The sequence below is a fragment of the Rhipicephalus sanguineus genome, chromosome 4 (assembly GCF_013339695.2).
Source record: "Rhipicephalus sanguineus isolate Rsan-2018 chromosome 4, BIME_Rsan_1.4, whole genome shotgun sequence".
Lineage (NCBI taxonomy): Eukaryota > Metazoa > Arthropoda > Arachnida > Ixodida > Ixodidae > Rhipicephalus > Rhipicephalus sanguineus.
Genome location: NC_051179.1, coordinates 65,632,461 through 65,647,314, shown reverse-complemented (window position 1 = coordinate 65,647,314; position 14,854 = coordinate 65,632,461). Strand labels below are relative to the sequence as shown.

The 14,854-nt window shown below is 48.3% G+C and overlaps 1 long non-coding RNA gene across 1 annotated transcript; it reads right to left on the bottom strand.

The window, feature by feature from the left end:
- Window positions 1–5,164: 5,164 nt before the first annotated feature.
- On the bottom strand, window positions 5,165–9,451 carry LOC119388795 (uncharacterized). The gene is made up of 3 exons (XR_005182833.2): window positions 9,325–9,451; window positions 6,571–6,719; window positions 5,165–5,251 (listed from the first exon to the last, which is right to left on the bottom strand). It is a non-coding gene; the product is annotated as an uncharacterized LOC119388795 (long non-coding RNA).
- Between the last annotated feature and the right edge of the window lie 5,403 nt (window positions 9,452–14,854).

The following is a 14,854-nucleotide window of genomic DNA, read 5'->3' as shown; positions in this document are numbered from 1 at the left end:
TGTTCACCCTCTGCGTCAAGGCGGGCGGGAGGCATTCAAGCATATGTCGGCAAAAAAAAAAAAAAACGGAGCTCATTCAGGCTCACTCAAGGAATACATTTTGCTCTGAGGGCTCATTTGGACTCAGACTCACCAAAATTTTCCACAACCGGACTCACTCAAACTCACAGTCACTGAACTTTTTCTCAACCGGACTCGCTCAGACTCAAACTCACCAAAATATTACTCACCCGGACTCACTCAGACTAAGACTGACGGCCCGATCTGAGTCTGAGTGAGTCGATTCATGAGTGAGCTTGCCGACCTATGCATTCAAGTAGCGTACATACCACGGTGGTGGTACGTACTATTGCCCCGAAAGGAGCACAGATATCAGATATCAAGCGACACGCCTCGGTTGAAACAGTTTGTACGGCAAAATTGTACTTTGAGAAAATTGTAATGACGCTAAATTCTGAGATAACAGGTTCACACGGACGATCAAAAGAGGATAAAATTTTCCTTTATCGGCGTAAGTCGTTATTAGCTCAGCACAACAGGCGACTTTAGTACCGATATCGTCAGCTGCCACCGCCGGTGTCCGTCGAATCTATTCGCCCCGAGATCGAGCGGAGTCGCCACCTGGCGGCTACTGGCTGAAGCGCGCCTAGTGTGGATGGCTACCTGCGTCGTCTGCTAGCCGCGGCGTGTTTGCATAGGCACGTATGTCATGCGCGTCTTCAAAGGGCAGTTTGTCTGTTGTGTTAGCTCACTCTTCTTGTACGAGTACCTACCACGATGTACAAAAGCACTTGGCCTTTCTAGGCTGTATATGCATTGCAAAAAGATCAATGAGCGCAGTTGTCGAGAGTGCTCTGTGTGGTCGTCGTACCCTGCCTTCGCCAGGATCATTTCAGTGTGGGTGCCGCTTTGTGGTTCAAGCATATCGTAAAGTGCAGTTTGCGTCGTCCTAAATATGAGTTAGCATGGCTATCGTGTGAATTCAGCGCTTTAGCGAATCAGTGGTAAACAAAAACAAGGCACTAAGCCATACACTTGCGTGTCACACTTGTTGTTAGGTGTATATTTGTGCGACTGTCTTTTATCTATTACGTGACGAGCTATAGCTGTGCTTAAGATGTGCTTTTATTGTACGGTTCTGGTCCCACTACAGAGTAATATTTTTGACATGTGAAGTCTGACTCTTCGGTTTTTAATAATCCCCTAAAAGGAACAAAAAATGGAATGACATGGAAATGATAAAACTCAATGGCCGTGCGCTGTTTTAACTTGGGGCGAAATGTGCGCTGAAACACCGGTATACTTTGGTTTAGGTTCGCATTACCGAACGCAGATGGTCAAAAATTAATCCAGACGGCGTGCCTTACGATCATATCATTGAAATTTCATGCAACACCTCATCTTTTTGTTTACGTTATCTTGACCTTTTGTGCGGCCTTGCTATAGATTGATGAAGGCAGTGAGCATCATTGCCTTGAAAATAAAAGCAACCCACTTTTGTCCCGTAAATTAACCACTCCTTTGTTGCATCACTGTCATGCAGATAATGAACTGAAGAAAGCTCTGTGCTGAACTGTTTCCTTTTTACACTGTTACTGGAATAAAATCAAGCGCGTACGTGTGAAACATCTTCATACTGCTAAGGCGCTGTCAGCCACGTAGCTTTTCTGGCTAAATATCTTATCAAGTGTCCTACCAGGCCCGTAGCCAGGATTTTTTTCCGAGGGGGGGGGGCACTTGCTGAAAGCCTTGACTATTTGAGAAAAACGCCTATTTTCATAATTTATTTTCGATAAAACACCATGTATCATCAAAGTTTCGGGGGGGGGGGAGGCCCGCCCCCCTCCCCCTGGCTACGGGCCTGTGTCCTACATATCATGGAGAGCTGAATAAGAAGAAAAATACGGGTGCGTGTTTGTGCGCACAGTGCACAGAGTGCTATTTGGTAGCCAGATAAGCAAGACGTAAATACGTAGTTAGATCAGCCGCGCAACAGCACTGCCTAGCGAGCGGGACAAAAGCCATGCTCAAAATGCAATTCGGTACCCAGATAAGCAAGAAGTAAACACGTAATTAGTTAATCGCGCAACAGCACTGCGTAGCAGGCGGGACGCAAGCTAAACCCGTTCAAATAAAACAGCAAGAAATGTCATGAAGTGCAAAACTGCAGACTGTCGCCGAGGAGCAAAGCGTTCATTAGTAGGTTCCGCTTCTCTCACAAGTAATAGTAACGTTCGGTGGGCTTCATGCATCGATTCGGCAATGAAGAACGTACATATTACCTGAGGGCTGCAGTCAATGAATTTTATTTGCCGACAATCGGCTCAAACCACCCACAACGAAGCGCTGCTGTGTAAATTTGTATACACGCCGCCGGCCACCTATCCACACTGACGCGGCGGCAGTACTGCCACCTGTAGCCCACTCTCGGGGCGAATAGAACACTATTTATTTATTTATTTATTTATTTATTTATTTATTTATTTATTTATTTATTTGCAGGTAGTGCAGCCCAAAACTCGGCTATAGCATGAGTGGGAGAATACAACGCATAACATGCATAAAGAAACACAAGAAACAAACACACAATACCATGGTTTTAGGGAGCATTCAATAGCGAGTACGCATTCCTTCTCTATCAAGCAAGGAGTCGTTACAGGCAAATCAATACAGATTTCAGTAGCCCTGAGGAAAAAAGAACTGTGTTTAGAGGGCTCGGTGCGAGAGAAAAAATAGACTCGGATGCTGCGAGCATTTGCATAGACATTGTCTGTAGGGATACTTGCAATAACCTCAATGCTTATGCGACTAAAAACGGGGCTTGTGCCTGCACTTTAAGATGCCTAGTTGACCTTTTGTCTCCATCACCTCTCCAAGAAAGCAAAAAAAAAAAAAAAAAAAACAAGCAGAAGTGTGGAAACTTTCTTCAGATGTCCCACGAACAGCGTAGGACAGTGTTGAAGTTATTTAGTGTAGGGTACTCACTTTTAACGCAGCGCAAACGAAACATACCGTGTGATAAGCGAACGTGATAAGTTTCTACACACCTTGTCTGTATCGTAACCACCAGGATACCAGGTCCGTCTGGCGTACACGTCAATCCCGGCGAAGACATCTGCCTTTCTGTTGCCAGCACGTAGGGCAGAGTTGTCTAGCTGGGGTTCGTTCCACCTGTAGTTCAGCAGAATCCCGTCACACAAGTCCAGAAACGCTTCGTTCTCAACAGTTAGTTCATTCAGGGGTCCACATTTTCCATTGACTGAGAACCTCGTGCCACAAGATCAGTGATGTAGGATGCCTCTCGTGCATTTCTCTCCCCAACGCGACCAGGAATCTCTTCACAGACCCAACCCCAAACAGATCCTGAAAACAAAAGGAACGACGACTGTGCCTTAGCGACACATAGTGACTACAGTGCTGTGTGCGGCAGCCATCCATGTATACTGGCAGACCACACTATGTGAGTACAGGACACCGTAACACGGCACGACGACTCCGTCGCCTCAGGCCGCCCCACTAGGTGTGGTTATGCAGGGTGGCCTCGCAAAAGATCCCCTAGGGCAGGCCCGTAGCCAAGAATTTATATCGGGGGGGGGGGGGGGTATTTGAGAAAAAAACACCTCTTTTTATTATTTATTCTCAGGAAAACACCCCCCGCACCATCAAAATTTCGAGGGGCGGGGAGGGCGGGGGGCCAGGCCCCTATAGCCCCCTTCCTCCTGGCTATGGGCCTGCCCTAGAGGTCCTACCTCGTCTTACCTTCCCGCAAGCCCTCAGTTTGTGTCTTTCCTTCTCTCGTTCTCCTTTTCATCCCCTTTCCCCGTGTGTGTACCGATTGAGGTGTCCTCTTCGAGAGACAGTTATCGTGCACGCCGAAACCCACTTCTTATTTCTGGACAGAATCACCTATATATATTGTGAATAAGCGTGGCTTGTAATTAAAAGGGCACTAGAGTAGTTCGTGATACAATCAAGGACGACTTCAGCATCTTTCTATTACAACCAAGGTAACAGCAGGGTGATAAAAATGCGAACAGCGGAGCGCTGAGGCGCCGTTCTGCTAAGATTCCTCTTGATCACCCCGGTTCACGCTTAAATAAACGACACTGAGGCATATGAAAATACACAGAACTACAGTCATATACCAATGGTGATGAGTGGATAGATTCTAATGAATTTGTGCTCGTGTAGCGTGCATTACAAGCGCTTGAAAAGAAGCGGCAACAGTGGAGAGCCCAAGAGACACGTAGTTCGCATTTTTTCACCGCAATAGCACGCATGCATGCATATGCTAGTAGTGACTGCAGCATTTTTTATGTAGTTAAGAAGACAACTGCGGTATATTACATTCAGGGCCGTAAAAACATGCGGCGCTCGTGCGTTATATCATATAAAATCCACAGCGCACTGTCGTCGCTTCAGCCGCGCTGAACCAAATATGGCGGTGGGTCGGAGAGTCACGGTATACACGGGTATATGAATGGCAGTGCATAATTGTGTGCAACAATGGGGCAGCGTGTAACAGTGTGTGACTATATAAATAAAGTTCTCTCTAGCTGACCGAGACCTTTCTCTGTGACAGCCTCCTATATGTTCAGTGTTCGCAGAACTTGCCATTGATGTTAACAGAAACTGCAATGTGCGAGAATTGTTGCTTGCGCTTGTGCATGCAACATATGGAGGTGATACGAAGCGAATCGTGTGCTACGGACGCAGGCTGATTCAGAGTGCAACTCTGGTGTCCTCATTTCCCTCTCCCCCGCCTCCGACACCCTGATCTATGAAAACTTTCTGTAGCCGCCCCTGGCTATGGACCGTGCATTTTGTTGAGAGCTCTTGCTCCCCCCTTTTTTTTAAACTATTTCAGTTTTCTGTAGGTGCATTTGCAAATGACTTCACGCGTGCGCCATGTGTGGTGTAGGACATGACTGCTGCAAAACTGTTCTGTGTAGATGCCCACAGGAATCAGTTATAACATTTCAGGTAATGAAACACGCTCGCCACTGTGCACCTGGTGTTCACACCCATTCGGAAAGCTACACCCCATTCCCACGTGTACAGTTGAAGTTGCCGTTTCACAAAATGTGCAATAGGACATCAAATTGCTTCAATTAAGGTACCGAAACACACTCACCGTGCTCAGACCAAAGCTCAGAGCCCAACCGTCGAACTTGTGCATGGCTGCAATTTGTACAAGCTTAGAGGTCAGATTACACGTCATCTCAGCATCACAGATGGCGCACCACGGTCCCTGAAAACCAAGAGGAAATCAAAACAAATTGCAACGAAAGAGTAAACAATTTTTCAGGCGAGATATGCCCCCACAGAACTTGAAAAATGCAAATTTTGTTTCCACAAACATTTATTCAGTACACCAACAATCTGGCTTTATTTCTTGGAATTCTTACTCTGACCCAGAGGGAGCATTGAGCAAAGTTGAACAAATTATACTTTGATTCAACCCATATATATATATATATATATATATATATATATATATATATATATATATATATATATATATATATATATATGTATTATTGTCGAATATATTGAAAATGCATCAAAATGATATATTTGAAGAAAAAACAAAGAATGCACGGCTAGAGCAGACATAACAGACATAAAAACCTGGCAAAGGTAGATATTTGGCCTTATTGGTGCGACATATTCATATTGTAAAGCGCAGAACTGAAATGACAAGGACGGGAGAGGGAATAACACACACGCAAGCGCGATCTTTCAACAGTGATCTTGTTGAAAGATAGCGCTCGTGTGTGTGTGTTACTCCCTGTCCCGTCCTTGCGATTTAAGTTCCGCGCTTTACAATATGAATAAAAACCTGCTCTAGTTATGTGTGCCCATCAGTGTATATATATATATATATATATATATATATATATATATATATATATATATATATATATATATATATATGCGTGTTTCGCTGGTTGAGTATTCCTGGAATAAACTCTCTCAGGCAGAATCGCGAGTCGTCAAAGGAAGAAACATACACATAGATACCCACTGTAATTTTCGAATATACGTATTAGGACTGCACATGTACAAGAAGTATATGGATTAACTACAGCTGAATCTCATAGCTATACCTCTGAGATGCGTGATCAACTGAACATTAAGGGGGGCCCATCATAACCTTTTATCGATATTCCCTCGCGAGCTATTCTAACGCATTTTTTTTCTGCCCCTGGCAAATCAAGCAAGGTTTCGATTAATCAAAAACATTGTATGTACCCAGTGACTCCACAAAGAAATACGTATTAGGGATCGTTGAACAAGGACTGTCACTGGAGCCTACGTTTCCACAAAGAGAGTTGTTCTCGCCCGCACACTATATATAATCGAAAGTCGAAACGTTGGCTTAACACTGCTCTTTGCAAGGCAGGCTCTCATATTCATGGTTTCTGCCTCTGATTTGTCCTGTTTTGATTTCCACAGAAAACAAGACTTTGAGATGGCTGGCCGACTAAACATTAAGACTTTATTTGATAAGAGTGTAATTTGAAACTATACGATCTCGCACGTCCCTTACGACCCTTTACCCCTTACCTAGGACCCTTGTACCGTGTGTGTGCGCCGCCGAGATCCAGCCGGGCGGTGGGATGGTGACCAAGTAGCGAGAGTAGTAGATCACTACGTTCACTAAATGCCAGTAGTGGAAACGGCAGCAGTCGGTCTGTGCACTTCCAAAAATGAAGCTGCAAGGACAACAGCACGTTGATAAAGTTACTGTCCTCGGCATGTCCGTGTAAAGCTGACAGTCTTAGGAATCAGCGTGCGTATCTAGCAACAAACCAACCTTACCGATAATGTCGGTAGGCTTCTATTACTTTATCTGATGTAAATCGCGCAGCCAGGTTTTTATTTTGGGCGGTGAGGGGGGAGGGGCTACTGCCGGCGCGCGCGAGGTTATTTATTGATAGCGACCTGCCGCGGAGTGGTACGCCCTGATCATTGGTCAGTCGTGGCGAAACATGGGGCAGTTACAACGAGAGAGTGCGCGTGAGGCGACAAACACGATGACAGTGGTTCTTCGTTGGACAGGGACACCACTGATGGAACTCAATTTAGGTTTAGCTTATAGCTCGTGAGAGGTAAAGGGTGGAATGGGAAGACTAGTGCATTTGTTACAAATGGAGATCGGAAGCAGTCCCAACCCTCGCTGCCCGGGCCTAGTGCCATCACATGAAAAAATAAGAAAAAAAAAAAGCGAATTAGCTCTTGCAGCTTCCCCACTCCACGGCCTCGCAACGCTCATTCTCCACCACGGCCGACCAGGAGCCCTACTGCATTGTCGTCATCGAGATCACCATGTTAGTACAGCAGCACGTCGACAGGCATGCGCAAGGAACGCACGTACTATAATGAGCAATAAGAGCTGGAAAACCGAATTCATGTTTATTTAACGAATATTTGTGATGTACCGATATGAACGTGACACACTGAATTGCAAGAGATACTTTCCACTCGAGAATTTGGTGTAATCAACAGTTTTGCGCTTACCAAGTGCGCTTAGCCGCTATGGCATTTAAGAGCTAATTTCACTGTTCCATCTCATATTGCTGACGACTATACGTGACACGACGACGGGTACGTGCGTAGTTAGTTGCACGCCGATTGACAAGAGCGCGGTAACCCACTGAAAAACTGCCGTAATAAAAGGCCTGCCCTAGACGAACACTTACTGGCGAACAGAATTAAGGGGAACGAAAAAAAAAACTAAAACAAAAAAATTGGACCATCTCCACGAAGGGAACGCTGATGGGATGCGAAGCAGCAGCGTTGCGCACTGGTGGCGTCACGGGTTGGACGGCGCTAACGCAAGAGCTGCGGTGAGCGCTGGAAGATTCGTTTGAAGCGAAACTCGGTGTAGCGTTTACTGGTGTAAACGTTTGTTTGAAACGCAGACACGGGAGGCAGCCGGCAGCTGCGACGCTCCGGCGGGTAAGGGAGAGTGACGTACGCGCGCACCTGCGAGGGAAGCGTGCGAGGGGTGCGTGACATCAACGCCCAGCTGCGGCGTGACCTACTTGGCACCGCTCCAACACCTGCGCCGAGGGAAGCGCGTTGCCTCGCGTTTGTGCGGACGGACAGCGTTACACAGGCTAGTCAAAGAGCTGCTACGCATCTAAAACTTCAGTAGATTACAGGCGCACACTGCTTGGTCCGTCGCCGCCATAATATTGTCCATGGCCGCCGTTAGACACGCAGCGTCCCACCGCTCTGGTGGTCTGGCATGGTGGCTGCTGGGTGATGTCAGTAGAGAGCTTTAAAATAGGACTTGTAACGTTCGCGTTGCTTCGGTACGTACGCTGTATTTTCGGGGACAATAAATATAACGTGTACCGAAGGTTTGCGTGCGATGCATGCGCCGAGGCGACAAACGCTAAGGCAAAGTTCTGGGCGCTGTTTTTTTAAAGGGACCGACAACTGCCCAGAACATGAAATGAGATTACTGCATTGATGGAAAGATTGTCCGTCGCATTGACTCAAACCAATCCTGTTTATCTCGTGAGAGGCGGATTTATATTTTTATTTCTTCATTGAAAGTCGCGAAAAATGACCTTTGGCGCCTCTGGCGGCAAAATCATACGCGGTCCGATAAAGCCGGTCACGTGACCATTGATTGGCGTATGCGTTCGATGACTTTTCTGTTAGTACTGAAATATTGTTCATTTCTTTATATTAAAAGATATTACTCCATAAAAATGTACATATAGACCTGCGTTAGTTGTATGCAACAAAGTGGCGCTGCCTTCGCTCGGCGTAATGATCCCATGCCGCGAAAAGCCATCCATGACACTGGCGCAGGCAACCTTGGTCGCAGGCGCGCACAACGCTGTACAAATACCGAGAAGGTGTATAAAGCCACATCATCTCATTGTAACAGCTTGCTATTTTCAAAAATGGCTGGAAAGCTCAAAATAAAGGTGGTTAAGCATAGCTACAGTAACTCCTGCGAAAGCAAAACAACGACAGCTTTCACAAGGGCTAGCGGCATTGCTATCAATTCTCAGCGCTGCTGGAGCAAGCCTTAATTCATGCGTGTTTGGAGCCTTTCAGATCGAAAAATACTGCTTATAAAATAACTACGTGCTTTTAAGATAAACCACTGCACCTACAAACGCTACGAAGGGTAAGCTTCCTGTCTCGCCGTAAAAAGCTGGGTCGAGACAAATCAGTTGTCGGTCCCTTTAAACTGCCTAAGATATCACACAACTTGCAGCAGAACCAGCGCACGCTTCAGTGTCAGTGAGACGCCACTGTTAGCGCAGTTTAGCCCCCTTATTCATATATGCTCACCGGTCATGATAGCGATCATCGAGGTCATGGCAAATGATTGTTCTCGGTTGACCGTGACGGCCGCGCCGCACTGAGGTCGTCAGGTCCTTCACTCTGTAGGGCACGGGCCCAACCTTGTAGTGTAGCACCTTGTCGAGGTCCTCAAGCGGGGCGACCTCCCGATCCGGAGCCCAGAGGCCATGATGTTCCCGGGAGAATGGCACGCCCATCTGTAAAAAGTGCAACCGATACGGCAAGCAAAAGATGAGCTCCTCCTAGACAATGAATGAGCTTGCGTTCGCACAAAGCGCTGCGTGCCTTTCACTATTCGTGCTCGCGAGCTCTCTCGCGCGAGCTATTTCGCGATGAAGACCTCGCGCTCGCGCTTGATGATGATGATGATGGTGACCTCTTACTAGTGGCGCTTACCCATAAAGGGGGATGGGCCAAGAACCGGGCGGCAGGATCTTTGAGGTAAATACTTATTAGGCTAAAGATAAACGTTGTAATTTTAGACCTGCTTGCTGAAAATGTGAAGAACCGCGCGTGGGAATATGACTCATACCCATTAGAGCGTTTCAAGTAACTAGAAACATAAAGTCACAGTTTCGCCGCAAGGGCGAAGCGACGAATGCGATAGCAGCAAATTAGGATGTCACACGAAGAACGGCAAGCAGCTCCATACTTGCAGCGCGCCGCTCAAACGCAAAGGGTGCAGGAAAAGAGTGTACACAGGACGAGCGCGAACTAAGAACGGTCACAGCTCGACGCTGGCAGCGCAGTGCTCAAACAATAGGAAGGACGCTCGAAAAGAACGCACAGGTATACACAGGATGAGCGCGAACAAACAGCTGTCACAGTCGTTACATCTTCGTGTTTCAGCAGCGCCGCTACAACCCAACGGCCTTACATATTTTTTTTCTTGAAAAGTGCGGTGCGTGGAGTGACCCCACCGCGTCTCCTGTCATGTGGTGGCTTTCGATGCATTGTTTACCCGGCGTACCACATCGCGAGCGGGAACAAAAAAAAAAAGTCACAGTTTCGCCTCAAGGGCGAAGCAACGAATGCGACAGCAAGAAATTGGAATGTGACAGGAAGAGCGGCAAGCAGCTCGACACTTGCAGCGCGCTGCTCAAACACAAAGGAGGCACGAAAAGAACGCACAGGTATGCGGCTGTGTTGTGGGTGGCAGTCCCGGCGCAGCAGCAGTCAAGGAAGACCGGCGGGGACCGACGCGGCCGGCGGGGACGCCGTCCAGCCACGACACGCGGTTTGGCGCGAAGCGCCGAAGAAGAACGAAACGTCCGCACTCAAAGAGTACTCTTCACACACTGCTTTATTTACACGCCGCCTGTTGAATATGAATGCCAGAGCGGCGCCCCCTGGCATCCGTACAGCGCATTTCGAAACCGAAACCGCGAGAACATAACACAACAATTATCCCCTCCAACCATCTTAGGGGAGGTCAGTACATCCTCACCCTAGAGCTCAGACCCAGACTTGGGTTTCGAAAATAAGTTTTCTCTCTCTCTCTCTCGAAAGAAAAGTTTGACTACATCAGTTCAAAGATACGCACCAATGCACTATGCAAAGGCATGCTCTGTTTGAAGACATATCAATAACCCAGAACACGGCACACAGAAATTCACAACCTATTATGAATGTCATGAATACATGTTGTAAAAATGCACACTGAAAGTCAGTCCATGTATTGTCTATAAAGCACTGAACACTGCACAGAGAAATGATGCATGAATAATGCACACGGAAGTCAGTCAACTGCACCAGCACGTAATGAGGCAAGATTGTATAAAAAAGAGCCTGTTAATTATGACATTAAACTATTGCACATAGTCCTCATAACGACGCGGCTTGTGACGCTTACGCTTGGAGCGGCGCCTTTGAGGTGTAGAAGCAGGTGACTCTGCACCCTGGTCGCTTGTGCTCTGATGTGACACATCAAGAGCAGTAGAAGATTATGACGGCTCTAAACGAGCGCTTGAATTCGCGGCCTCATCCTCTGAGCTCCCAGCGTGAGCTTCGAAATGACTCTGTGGACCGCATGCGTCCGGTTCAACGGCCTCAGCCGTATTGGAAGGTTCGAACTGAACCGTTTCACTTGGTGTAAGTGCGCCAGTTACACCTGCTGGTAAGTCCTCCCCCCTTGGCGAAGAAATGTCTGTACATGGAGGCCACATGTAGTAGTTGCGGGCAAAGTCGCACCGGTTCCCGAGGGAATTCAGGACATCGTGGCACCGCAGATGGTGATGCCCAAAGCACGAATTGCGTCACGGCCAAGAAGTGATGGACCACGCGGAGTGACGTGGAACAAGACCGGAGCGTTGGTGTAGCCGTAAGAAATGTTAGCAACGAACTGTCCGTAGTTGGGAATGACCTGCCGAGAATAATTCTGAAGACGAAAATTCGATTTCGTCAAGCGAATCCCATGAAAATTATTTGAAAAACCTTCGGTACTAAGTAAAGATGCTGAAGCACCGGTATCAACCAAGAAATACAACGGGATATGCTCTACAGAAGCCACGACGCGGTGTTCCGGAGTTAAGTGGAGACTATCCACGTTTAAAACCGTGACAGTATTGGTCTGGCCAGTGCTCGAAGGAGCAGAAGGAACTGCTTCAGGAAAATTTGCAGGACGGGAGTTGCATACTGACTGAAAATGTCCAAGTTTTCCGCACGCGAAACAAGTGCGGTTCCAAGCAAGGCACTGCGGAAAGTTCGCTAGATGTTGAACAGAACCGCATCGGAAGCAATGTGGAGTGGAAAACGACGGCGGAAATTGCTGAAATGAGCTGAACACTCCCTGTTGCCGTTGAAAAGACGAATTTGGGCCGCCGTCTTGACGGCTTCCTCGCCCCCGCGAAGCGGAGGAGCCGCCATGTTGACCGCCACGTAAGGACTGTGCAGGCGGGCAGCCATGTTGACCGCCGCGCTCTGGCCGCGCCGAGACGAAGAAGACGGGCCGCCATGTTGGCGCGTCCCGCGGAACGAAGATTTGGCACCTTGTGGCCCCGCAGCAGAAAGTTGCTGCACCGAACGCGGAGCGAATTGCTCCAACTGCGAGCGAATGAGCGCGTCTTCCCGGGCAATTGAAATAGCTTCAGAAAAGGAAGTGGACGCGCCTTTCTGCAAAAGTCGGCAGCGCACGTTTTGCGACGCTATGCCGGTGAACAGTTGATGCTTAAGCATGTCGTCCTCGAGCGCGCCGAAGCCGCACGGCGCGGCGAGCGTTCGAAGGGAAGTAATGAAATCTGTGACAGGCTCGCCCGAAAATTGTCGCCTTTCTTGAAACTTGAGCCTTGTTATGTAGTCGCAAGTGGTATCTTTGAAATTCTCGTCGAAAAGTGCGACGGCGTCTTGAAACAGAGCCAACGCCGGCGTAGACGCAGACGCGTCGGCGGCGTTAAGAGTATAGAAGAGCTTTAGTCCGGGATGGATTAATGCATTTAGAAGGGCTTTGCGACGCTCGGGCTTGGTGGCGTCCTCCCCGGCAGCGTCGGCGTAAGCCTGAAAAATTAATTTCCAATCCGACCACGGAACTGGAGGGTCCCCGGGCTAGGAAAGAAAGGCGGCGGAATAGCAAACGCCATTGTAGAAGGAGAAAGCGAAGCGATGAAGGCCGGAAAGAAGGAAATTACGCCAGTAGAATCGCTTTAACGAAGAACGGCAGAGGCGGCTTAACGTGAAGGAAGCAGTGAACCAAGCGACGCAGCAGCCACCATGCTGAGAAGAACGCGAGTAGGCTTAGCAGTGCGGGTTCGTTGTGACGAAAGAAAAGAAGAGTACACAGAAAAAAAATGTTGGTCTTACGATTCCTCGTCGCCATTGCTGTGTTGTGGGTGGCAGTCCCGGCGCAGCAGCAGTCGAGGAAGACCGGCGGGAACCGACGCGGCCGGCAGGGACGCCGTCCAGCCACGACACGCGGTTTGGCGCGAAGCGCCGAAGAACGAAACGTCCGCACTCAAAGAGTGCTCTTCACACACTGCTTTATTCACACGCCGCCTGTTGAATATGAATGCCAGAGCGGCGCCCCCTGGCATCCGTACGTCCGTACAGTGCATTTCGAAACCGAAACCGCGAGAACATCAACACAACATATACATAAGACGAGCGCGAACTGTCACAGTTGTTACTTCAACTAGCCCCCACTTTGGCTCTTCTAGCTATCAGATCACTCCTCTCGCAAACGCGGCCGCTGCAGCGAGCAATGTGATCTTCGTGTGGTCTATATAGCTTCAGCGCAAAGTTTGCGGTGAACGCGCAAGACATACAAAACTCCCCCTCAAGAGATAATCGCGCGAGCACGGTCGACCACGACCTGTATGTCAAAGTACAAGTCGAAGGCGCACATCCCAACTCCGGCGAAACACGAGAGTTTTAGAGTTGGGGACCCAAGAAATTGGCGAGCCGCCAGGACGCATTCACAGAAGGCAATCCACTCTCGGACTTTTGCGCTCGCGTTGTCCCAATATGTCCCAAGACCCTGCAGCGCCTTCCTTTGGGCGGCAGACAAAACCGCAGAGCACGCGACCTCAAGAGAAGAAAATAAAGACGGCGCTTGGTAGGGTGCCTTGATGCGCGTTTTGTTGCGCGTTTTGTAGCGCTTGGCAGTGGCAGGTGAAGCCACGGATCGCGTTCCCTGCGGGCGTCGATTCTGGTCACTAAGATAAATATTTATTTGGCTCTAGTTTGTACACATTCCTGAGGCTAAAAATACAACACAAAGGCACTTCTTTGTCCTTCTTACTTCTTCTTTACTTCTTTGTCCCTGCATCCATCTGAATATGATTTCATGTCTCCGTGTACCTAATACACTATGATCCTTGTTACACGTTTTGGTTTAGAGCTATTGTGTGCCTTATGCGTTGCCTTATGCGTCTGGTTATGCCTCATGCGTTGGTTATGCGTTGCTTATGCGTTGGTTATGAAAGAATAAAGCAGTTGTTAGTCAGCGCTTGTGTCGTACGTTTCTTTTCTTCGTGGGTATCTTGTCCGTCTACGCTGTAATTTTAGCCTTATGATTCTGGTCGTGGTGTAACATCTATATTCTGGTTCAGCCGTCTCGTTTCTTCCCTCCTGTGGCATATGTCTACAAGTGCCACGGGACGCTCTTATTTTTCATTGGCCGACTGGTCACGAGTGACGTGGCGCCACAACCCCAAAATGGAAAACTAGCGTGGGTCGCCTGTAACAGAGCCAAGCCGGTGGCATGATGCGAGGTTCGCGTCCGGGCCTTCAGGTGTCGCCCCCATCGAAACGACGACAGCGCACCGCAGGCAGCGGTAATCGAAACGCCATCTAAGCCTTTTTTTTCGCCGATTTTATTTGTAAGACTTCAGACCAATATGCATGAAAAACCGTTTCTCATTTAATTTTAGGCTGCCAGAAGCGTGTATAGCGCGAAGGCTAAAAAGATTTGAAAGTGACGCACTTTTGGCAGCGCAAACCAGAAAACAAGTCACGCCGCACTGGTAGCACTGGTGGCCGTGCAAGGGACGCGTATATGTTCATATCAGTTATAGACAGTTTGCTG